This window comes from Nycticebus coucang, chromosome 8 (genome assembly GCF_027406575.1).
Source record: "Nycticebus coucang isolate mNycCou1 chromosome 8, mNycCou1.pri, whole genome shotgun sequence".
NCBI lineage: Eukaryota > Metazoa > Chordata > Mammalia > Primates > Lorisidae > Nycticebus > Nycticebus coucang.
Window position 1 is genome coordinate 117,940,900 of NC_069787.1, and position 10,431 is coordinate 117,951,330.

The window sequence follows — 10,431 nt, forward strand, 5'->3', positions numbered from 1 at the left end:
GCTGAGCCAGACGGAGCTAATAGTGTTTGGCTCTGGGTCACAGGCAGCCATTGTGAGCGATCTGCCCCGGCAAGCTCCGCCCTCAGGGTCGCAGAGCTGGAATTGGGTGGGAGCTGGTAACCCAGCGACCAAGTAGCCTAAGGGCGGGGTCTGAGCCGCCTTGCAGCCCTAACCCTCGGGGGCAGAGGGAGACACAGGGTAAGTGGATAGCCACTTCAGCAGTGATTCCAGCGACAAGCACCTCCCTGAGAAAGCTTCTGCTCAGTAAGTGAACAAGCGCAAAGTGCCTTTTAAGTGGGCTGAAGAGAGATTTAGGGTGTCTACCTGCTGGGATTTGAGAAACTAGCAGCCTCCAGTCATATCAGAACTGTGATTAACATCTCATACCCCAGAAGACCACGTGTTGCCCAGACAATATTCAATAACATATACATACTGCTTTGTTTTTGGTTGTGTTTTTTTTTTTTTTTTTGGTTTGGTTGTTTTTTTTGTTTATTTTGATGTTGTGGATTGTTGTTTTGTTTTTTAAGTTCAACCTTTTCCATACAGATCCTTTTTCTTTCTCAATTTTTCTAGTTTAATTATAATTTCCCATTGCTGCCTATTTCAATAATTAGAACTTCATTTTTGTTAGTGTTTCTACCGCTATTATTTGGTTTTTCCAGAAATTTTATCCCGTAAAGTTATCTGTTTGCTTGTTTTGGTTTGATTTGTAGCATTTTTGTCTTTCCTCTCTACTTGGTGGAGGTGGGGTACTGTGTCTGATCAGGTTAGCAAAGAGCTGCTGACCTCAAGGGACCCACCCAACTGGGCACCCCCAGAAGGTGGTTTTTTTTAAGGTTGTATCAAAGTACCCTACTGTACACCTATATTGCTCTGTCTCCCTCTTTCTGTGCCTCTCTTCTTTTTGTCAATATTCCCTTTACCCACCCCCTCTCCTTTCTCTATTTTTCTTTTTTTTTCCTTATCACTCGGTCCTCCTTTCTTTCATCCCTTTTTTGCTCTTCAACCTTCTCACCCTTCTGGTCCTGTAACCCTTAGTCCACAGGCACGAGAACTTAAAGAGCAAGAGGAAGTGAAAGGAAAATTAGGGCAAGGAAACAGATAAAAGAAATCACCCATGAGGAAGAATCAGCAGAAAACTCCAGGCAACATGAAGAACCAGTCCAGAACAACCCCGCCAAGGGACCACGAGGTAGCTACTGCAGAGGATTCCACCTATACAGAAATGTTAGGAATGACGGAAAGGGAATTTAGAATACACATGTTGAAAACAATGAATGAAATGATGGAAACAATGAAGGAAACTGCTAATAAAGTGGAAAATAACCAAAAGGAAATCCAAAAACAGAATCAAATAAGAGATGAATGATATGAAGAATATAAAAAGGATATGGCAGAGCTGAAGGAAATGAAACAGTCAATCAGGGAACTTAAAGATGCAATGGAAAGTATCAGCAACAGGTTAGACCATGCAGAAGAAAGAATTTCAGAGGTAGAAGACAAAGTTTTTGAGATAACTCAGGTAGTAAAAGAGGCAGAAAAGAAGAGAGAGAAAGCAGAACGTTCACTGTCAGAATTATGGGACTTTATGAAGCGTTCCAACATACGAGTTATAGGAATTCCAGAAGGGGAAGAAGAATGCCCCAGAGGAATGGAAGCCATACTAGAGAATATTATAAAAGAAAATTTCCCAAATATCACCAAAGATTCTGACACACTGCTTTCAGAGGGCTATCGGACCCCAGGTCGCCTCAACTCTAACTGAGCTTCTCCAAAACACATTGTGATGAACCTGTCCAAAGTCAAGACAAAAGAAAAGATTCTGCAAGCTGCCAGGAGTAAGCGCCAGTTGACCTACAGGGGCAAATCCATCACAGTGACCGCAGACTTCTCTAATGACACTTTCCAAGCAAGAAGACAATGGTCATCTACCTTTAATCTACTTAAACAGAACAATTTCCAGCCCAGAATTCTGTACCCTGCTAAGCTAAGCTTCAAAATTGATGGAGAAATCAAATCATTTACGGATATACAAACATTGAGAAAATTCGCCACAATAAGACCAGCTCTACAGGAAATACTTCAACCTGTTCTGCACACTGACCACCACAATGGATCAGCAGCAAAGTAAGAACTCAGAAATTAAAGGACAGAACCAAACCTCCACACTGATGCAAAAGATAAAACTAAGCAATGGACTCTCACAAAATAAGACAAATAGAATACTACCACACTTATCCATTATCTCAATAAATGTTAATGGCTTGAATTCCCCACTGAAGAGACATAGATTGGTTGACTGGATTAAAAGACACAAGCCATCCATTTGCTGTCTGCAAGAAACACACCTGGCTTCAAAAGACAAATTAAAGCTCCAAGTCAAGGGTTGGAAGACAATTTTTCAGGCAAATGGAATTCAGAAGAAAAGAGGAGTTGCAATCTTATTTTCAGATACATGTGGATTTAAAGCAACTAAAGTCAAAAAAGACAAAGATGGTCACTTTATATTGGTCAAGGGAAAAATACAACAAGAAGACATTTCAATTCTAAATATCTATACACCCAATTTAAATGCTCCCAGATTCTTGAAACAGACCTTACTCAGTCTGAGCAATATGATATCTGATAATACCATAATAACAGGGGACCTTAACACTCCTCTTACAGAGCTGGACAGATCCTCTAAACAGAAATTAAACAAGGATATAAGAGACTTAAATGAGACCCTAGAACAACTGTGCTTGATAGACGCATATAGAACACTCCATCCCAAAGATAAAGAATATACATTCTTCTCATCACCCCATGGAACATTCTCCAAAATTGATCATATCCTGGGACACAAAACAATTATCAACAGAATCAAAAGAATTGAAATTTTACCTTGTATCTTCTCAGACCATAAGGCACTAAAGGTGGAACTCAACTCTAACAAAAATGCTCGACCCCACCCAAAGGCATGGAAACTAAACAATCTTCTGTTGAATAACAGATGGGTGAAGGAAGAAATAAAACAGGAAATCATTAACTTCCTTGAGCATAACAACAATGAAGACACAAGCTACCAAAACCTGTGGGATACTGCAAAAGCAGTTTTGAGAGGAAAATTCATCGCTTTAGATGCCTACATTCGAAAAACAGAAAGAGAGCGCATCAACAATCTCACAAGAGATCTTATGGAGTTGGAAAAAGAAGAACAATCTAAGCCTAAACTCAGTAGAAGAAAAGAAATATCCAAAATCAAATCAGAGATCAATGAAATTGAAAACAAAAGAATAATTCAGAAAATTAATGAAACAAGGAGTTGGTTTTTTGAAAAAATAAATAAAATAGATAAACCATTGGCCAGACTAATGAGGAATAGAAAAGTAAAATCTCTAGTAACCTCAATCAGAAATGATAAAGGGGAAATAACAACTGATCCCACAGAGATACAAGACATCATCTCTGAATACTACCAGAAACTCTATGCCCAGAAATTTGACAATGTGAAAGAAATGGATCAATATTTGGAATCGCACCCTCTCCCTAGACTCAGCCAGGAAGAAATAGAGCTCCTGAACAGAACAATTTCAAGCACTGAGATCAAAGAAACAATAAAAAATCTTCCAACCAAAAAATGCCCTGGTCCAGATGGCTTCACTCCAGAATTCTATCAAACCTTCAAGGAAGAGCTTATTCCTGTACTGCAGAAATTATTCCAAAAAATTGAGGAAGAAGGAATCTTCCCCAACACATTCTATGAAGCAAACATCACCCTGATACCAAAACCAGGAAAAGACCCAAACAAAAAGGAGAATTTCAGACCAATCTCACTCATGAACATAGACGCGAAAATTCTCAACAAAATCCTAGCCAATAGATTACAGCTTATCATCAAAAAAGTCATTCATCATGACCAAGTAGGCTTCATCCCAGGGATGCAAGGCTGGTTTAACATACGCAAGTCTATAAACGTTACCCACCATATTAACAGAGGCAAAAATAAAGATCACATGATCCTCTCAATAGATGCAGAAAAAGCATTTGATAAAATCCAGCATCCTTTTCTAATTAGAACACTGAAGAGTATAGGCATAGGTGGCACATTTCTAAAACTGATTGAAGCTATCTATGACAAACCCACAGCCAATATTTTACTGAATGGAGTAAAACTGAAAGCTTTTCCTCTTAGAACTGGAACCAGACAAGGTTGTCCTCTGTCACCTTTACTATTCAACGTAGTGCTGGATGTTCTAGCCAATACAATTAGGCAAGACAAGGAAATAAAGGGAATCCAAATGGTAGCAGAGGAGGTCAAACTCTCCCTCTTTGCTGACGACATGATCTTATACTTAGAGAACCCCAAAGACTCAACCAGAAGACTCCTAGAAGTCATCAAAAAATACAGTAATGTTTCAGGATATAAAATCAAAATCCACAAGTCAGTAGCCTTTGTGTACACCAATAACAGTCAAGATGAGAAGCTAATTAAGGACACAACTCCCTTCACCATAGTCTCAAAGAAAATGAAATACCTAGGAATATACCTAACAAAGGAGGTGAAGGACCTGTATAAAGAAAACTATGAAATCCTCAGAAAGGAAATAGCAGAGGATATTAACAAATGGAAGAACATACCATGCTCATGGATGGGAAGAATCAACATTGTTAAAATGTCTATACTTCCCAAAGCAATCTACCTATTCAATGCCATTCCTATCAAAATACCGACATCATACTTTCTAGATTTGGAAAAAATGATTCTGCGTTTTGTATGGAACCGGAAAAAACCCCGTATAGCTAAGGCAGTTCTCTGTAACAAAAATAAAGCTGGGGGCATCAGCATACCAGATTTTAATCTGTACTACAAAGCCATAGTGGTCAAGACAGCATGGTACTGGCACAAAAACAGAGACATAGACACTTGGAATCGAATTGAAAACCAAGAAATGAAACTAACATTTTACAACCACCTAATCTTTGATAAACCAAACAAGAACATACCTTGGGGAAAGACTCGCTATTCAATAAGTTGTGTTGGGAGAACTGGATGTGTACATGTAAAAGACTGAAACTGGACCCACACCTTTCCCCACTCACAAAAATTGATTCAAGATGGATAAAGGACTTAAACTTAAGGCATGAAACAATAAAAATCCTCCAAGAAAGCATAGGAAAAACACTGGAAGATATTGGGCTGGGGGAAGACTTCATGAAGAAGACTGCCATGGCAATTGCAACAACAACAAAAATAAACAAATGGGACTTCATTAAACTGAAAAGCTTCTGTACAGCTAAGGAGACAATAACCAAAGCAAAGAGACAACCCACACAATGGGAAAGGATATTCGCATATTTTCAATCAGACAAAAGCTTGATAACTAGGATCTATAGAGAACTCAAATTAATCCACATGAAAAAAGCCAACAATCCCTTATATCAATGGGCAAGAGACATGAATACAACTTTCTCTAAAGATGACAGACAAATGGCTAACAAACACATGAAAAAATGTTCATCATCTCTATATATTAGAGAAATGCAAATCAAAACAACCCTGAGATATCATCTAACCCCAGTGAGAATGGCCCACATCACAAAATCTCAAAACTGCAGATGCTGGCGTGGATGTGGAGAGAAGGGAACACTTTTACACTGCTGGTGGGACTGCAAACTAGTACAACCTTTCTGGAAGGAAGTATGGAGAAACCTCAAAGCACTCAAGCTAGACCTCCCATTTGATCCTGCAATCCCATTACTGGGCATCTACCCAGAAGGAAAGAAATCCTTTTATCATAAGGACACTTGTACTAGACTGTTTCTTGCAGCTCAATTTACAATCGCCAAAATGTGGAAATAGCCTAAATGCCCACCAACCCAGGAATGGATTAACAAGCTGTGGTATATGTATACCATGGAATACTATTCAGCCATTAAAAAAAATGGAGACTTTACATCCTTCGTATTAACCTGGATGGACGTGGAAGACATTATTCTTAGTAAAGCATCACAAGAATGGAGAAGCATGAATCCTATGTACTCAATTTTGATATGAGGACAATTAATGACAATTATGGTTATGGGGGGGGACAGAAAGAGGGAAGGAGGGAGGTGGGTGGGGCCTTGGTGTGTGTCACACTTTATGGGGGCAAGACATGATTGCAAGAGGGACTTTACCTAACAATTGCAATCAGTGTAACCTGGCTTATTGTACCCTCAATGAATCCCCAACAATAAAAAAAAAAAAAAAAAAATACTTTTTTGGTGCATATACAACTTAGCTAGCCATTTGGCACAAGAGGCCTAGCTTTTGTCTTATCTCAGCTTTCAACATGTCTTCCTCACTGAGTTTAATCATTTCTAGGTTTTGATTTAAAATGAGAAAAGTGTGAATCTTCCTTTTTGCTTGAACTCTTAGAGGTCATCATAGCATTATTTATTGGCCTGATTTTAATATTGTGTCCCAGGGAATAGGGAGGCCCACGGAGAGAGAGAGAGAGATTGGTGAACAGCCCATCAGCAGCGCGTTCAGAGAACACATATTTATCTATTATTTACCATCGTGTATGGGCACGATTTGTGGTGTCCCCAAACAATTACAAAAGTAACATCAAAGGTGACTGATCATAGATCACCATAACAGATACAATAATAATGTTTGAAATTTGAAATAATATTGAAAAGTTTGAAATATTGCAAGAATTAACAAAATGTGACCCAGAGACATGAAGTGGCCATATGCTGTTGAAAAAATAGGGCCAATAGGGTGGCTCAACACAGGGTTGCCACAAACCCTCAATTTGTTAAAAAAAAAAAAAAAAAAGCAGTATCTCTGAAGTAAAAAAAAACACAGGCAGCACCTGTGGCTCAGTGGGTAGGGCGCCAGCCCCATTAACTAAGGGTGGCAGGTTCGAACCCGGCCCCGGCCAAACTGCAACAAAAAAATAACTGGCTGTTGTGGTGGGCACCTGTAGTCCCAGCTACTCAGGGGGCTGAGGCAAGAGAATCAGTCGCCTAAGCCCAGGAGTTGGAAGTTGCTGTGAGCTGTGATAAAGCATTCTATTGAGGGCAATAAAGTGAGACACTGTCTCTAAAAAAAAGAAAGCAAGAAAAGCGCAATAAAGTGAGGTATACCTATGTGTTTAGGCGAACCCCAACAGTTTCCGTGTGCAGTAAAAGAGCATTTTATGTGCTCATGGAATGTTTATGCTGAATGATAAAACAACGAATAAATAAAGGAGTGTAACAATCTCAGGCTGGGAAGTACCGGACGCATGGTCTAGTTTTATTTCTGACACTCTGGCGGGATTGCATTTTTCTGTCATTGTAATGGCATATTGGACATTTCTAATTGGCTCTGAAATTCTGAAATTCTAAAATGATAAAATGTCCCTTCATGGTTCCCTCAGATACCTGACTGTGACTTCTGGGGACCTAGGGGAGAACCCTAGAAGACAGCTCAGCCCTGGAGCCTCTAACAGATTTTTGCTCCATCCTTTTCTTCAGCATAGTAACTGTGCCACTTTGAATAAATTGCTTAACTTTTCTGCACCTTAATTTCCTCAGCTGCAATATGAGATTCATAATGTGGCTTCTTCGTAGAGTACCAGTAAGCATCAGATGATGTTTGTAAAGTGCTCAGAACTATGCCTAGGATACTAACCACATAATAATTGTCTAATAAATATTAATGATGGTGATGATGTTTCTTTGATGATTTTAAGGGCACTGTTCTGCATAGGAGGAAGGTAAACTGTGAGGCGTTGAAACTTTCAAATTACAAAGTTTATTTGTAAAGGGTGAATAAATGTATTCTATAAAGATTAATAAAGTACTGTATCATTATGTCATATAGAGCTATGTAGGCATCGACAAATCAACAAATCTATCTGTCTGCTGTAAATGAGATCTCAAAGACAGTTTTATGTAACTACTCTCAGGTGTTTAGAAAATTCCATTACTAGAAATGTATTCATTATTGGAATACTTTGTGCTCTTTTGAAATGTAGATATTTTAACAAGTAGGAACATATGAGTCATGTAAACCTTAGAGTGAATGAATTAACCAAATATTTCTCTGGGAAGCAGCGTTGGTGGGGAGAAGGGAAGTGGTGCTAAGAGCCTGAGGGGTGGAGGAGCGGGAAAGAAGGAAGACTAACCCTTCAGGATGTGTCACAGGGAAGGGTCCGTGGACTGCAGGGTCAGCAAGATGGGCCAACCCTTCTAATTGCAGACTGACCTCAGCCAGGTATTCAGTTCTGCTAAACATGGCTACAATGTCAAGGGGACATGCTCTGCTTGCTGAGACCTCATGCCCAGAACCAGTGGCCAAGATTCTGGCTGCCTGACCACCTTTTCATTGACCCATCTTGTTTACTAATGCAGCTAGGACTCTTGGTGGCAAGGGACAAAAATACCAACCCAAACTGTCTTACACATATAGGGACTTGCTTGGGCTCATATAACTAAAAAGATTAGGGGCAGCTCTGGCTCTAGGGCTCAAAAGAAGTCATCCAGTTTCAGTAGTATTCCATCTGTTGCTCAGCCTTTTACTCTGTTCACATCTATCTCAAGCTTCATGGCGTAATAATGACAGCATCTTCAGTCTTTACATCCCTTCAAGGTCAAGGCACAGAGAAAGAGTCTTCTTTATCCCAAAAATCTGAAGAAAAATTTCCTTGTGTTTCAGTGTCTCTGAAAAGGCCATTTGCTCATCTCTGAAGAAATTACTGTGGCTAAGGGTAATGCAAGCTCTCCTGGGCCATTCCTAAGCCTCACGCCACTCTTGGTGCAGGGGCTGGACGTGGTTCTATTAGGGCTACCTGGACAGTAGGTGGGGGAAGATTAGCTCTCCAGGCAGGAAGCAGGGCTGGTTATTGGAAGCTAGAATTAGAATGAATACTGACTTGTATACTGAAAAATGATTAAGATGGTAAATTTTATGTGGGTTTCTTATAACCACAGTCAAAAGAAATACCCAATCTGAGGACAAGACCAGATCAATTAAAGTGGGTGGAGTGGGGCTAGGGCTTCACTATTATTAAAGGCTTCTTGGATTATTTTATGGCATACTCAAGGTTGCAAGTGACCGACTTCATCACTTAATGCTGATTCTAATCTGTTCACCCAATTCTTCCTTAGCTGATCATAGCAAGGGGCAGGCTTGCCCTTTTGCACAGAGTAGTAAGGACTCAGTTTAATGAACACCTTCTCTGAGAGCTGGATTGGGTTTCAGATTCTATGTGGGCCACCAAGTCATCCCGAGTACATTAGAAGCAGGGCAGCAGTTATCTCAGATGCCCATACACACCTCTTTTTAGAAATTCTAAAAATTTGGCTGGCAAAAAGAGGAGATGCCTAGTGTTGTTCAGGGCGAGATCCAGGTCAGAGCCAGGCCTGTCCTAAGGGGTAGTTAGCACAAGAAACAGGGCACGCGGAGAAAAGAGGGAGACTCGAGTAGGGCAGGCTGGTGCCAAGGGAAGGCCGCAGTGGGCAGCACTAGGGAAGTGGCTGCGTGAGATGGGACGTGTGGGGGAAGGGTAGGGAGAAAGTTCCAGAAGCCAGAAATGCAGAGTTGAAGGAAGAGAGAAGGGGACACAATCAAGTAAAACTCTTATCTGTCTAGAACTGAATCTATGTTTTAAAACAAAAACCGCAGGAGTGAGGGAAACAGCTTTCCTTATTGAGGAGGGGGTAGGGAAGAGATGGTGGAGTTTTGATGTAGGGAACAGTAATCAATATTCACAATCTTACTTCTTAATACTCAGACGGATTGACTTCAGGCTTTAGTGTAATTTAATTAAATGGACTATTGTTTTTCTTTCTTGCTGGTTTCAGTGAGAGCGTTGAAAATATGAGGTGAGCAGGATTAGGTTCTAATTGAAGCAGATCTATCTGCCTCAAAGCCAAGGAGTACTTTATAAACAGAATGAGGAGGCTTTTATTTAAATTTCATATTCCAAAGGATGTGGGTGCACAGATGGGTACACGTTACCTCCTTGGTTTCCAGTTTTAGAAGGAGGGGGGGAATGTTGGGTGAGTTCAAAAAATTTTTAAATTACAGCTGGCTTTCTTCATAAAACATATTAGCTAGGTGGGGCTCTAAGGGGGGGCTATGTAATATGTGCTTCTGCAACTCTTTCCTCCAGAAAACGTGTTTAGATTTCATTTTCATTTTAAAAGGGAACTGATATTTAAGTGTCTGTTACGAAGAAGCAGTCTAGGAGTTTTAAATGCACTACCTAAGTGAATTCCTACAAGGACATTCAATTAAGTCAATATTATTTCCATTTTTTACAGGTGAGGTAACTGAGGCTCAGAGAGATTTTATAAATTTGTCAAGGTCACTTAGCTAATAAATGGTGGAGCTGGGATTTGAAGTCGGTTATCTTTGGCTCCAAAACCAATGCTTTTTCTGTTAGTTATTCCAGATTTTGAGGGCGATAA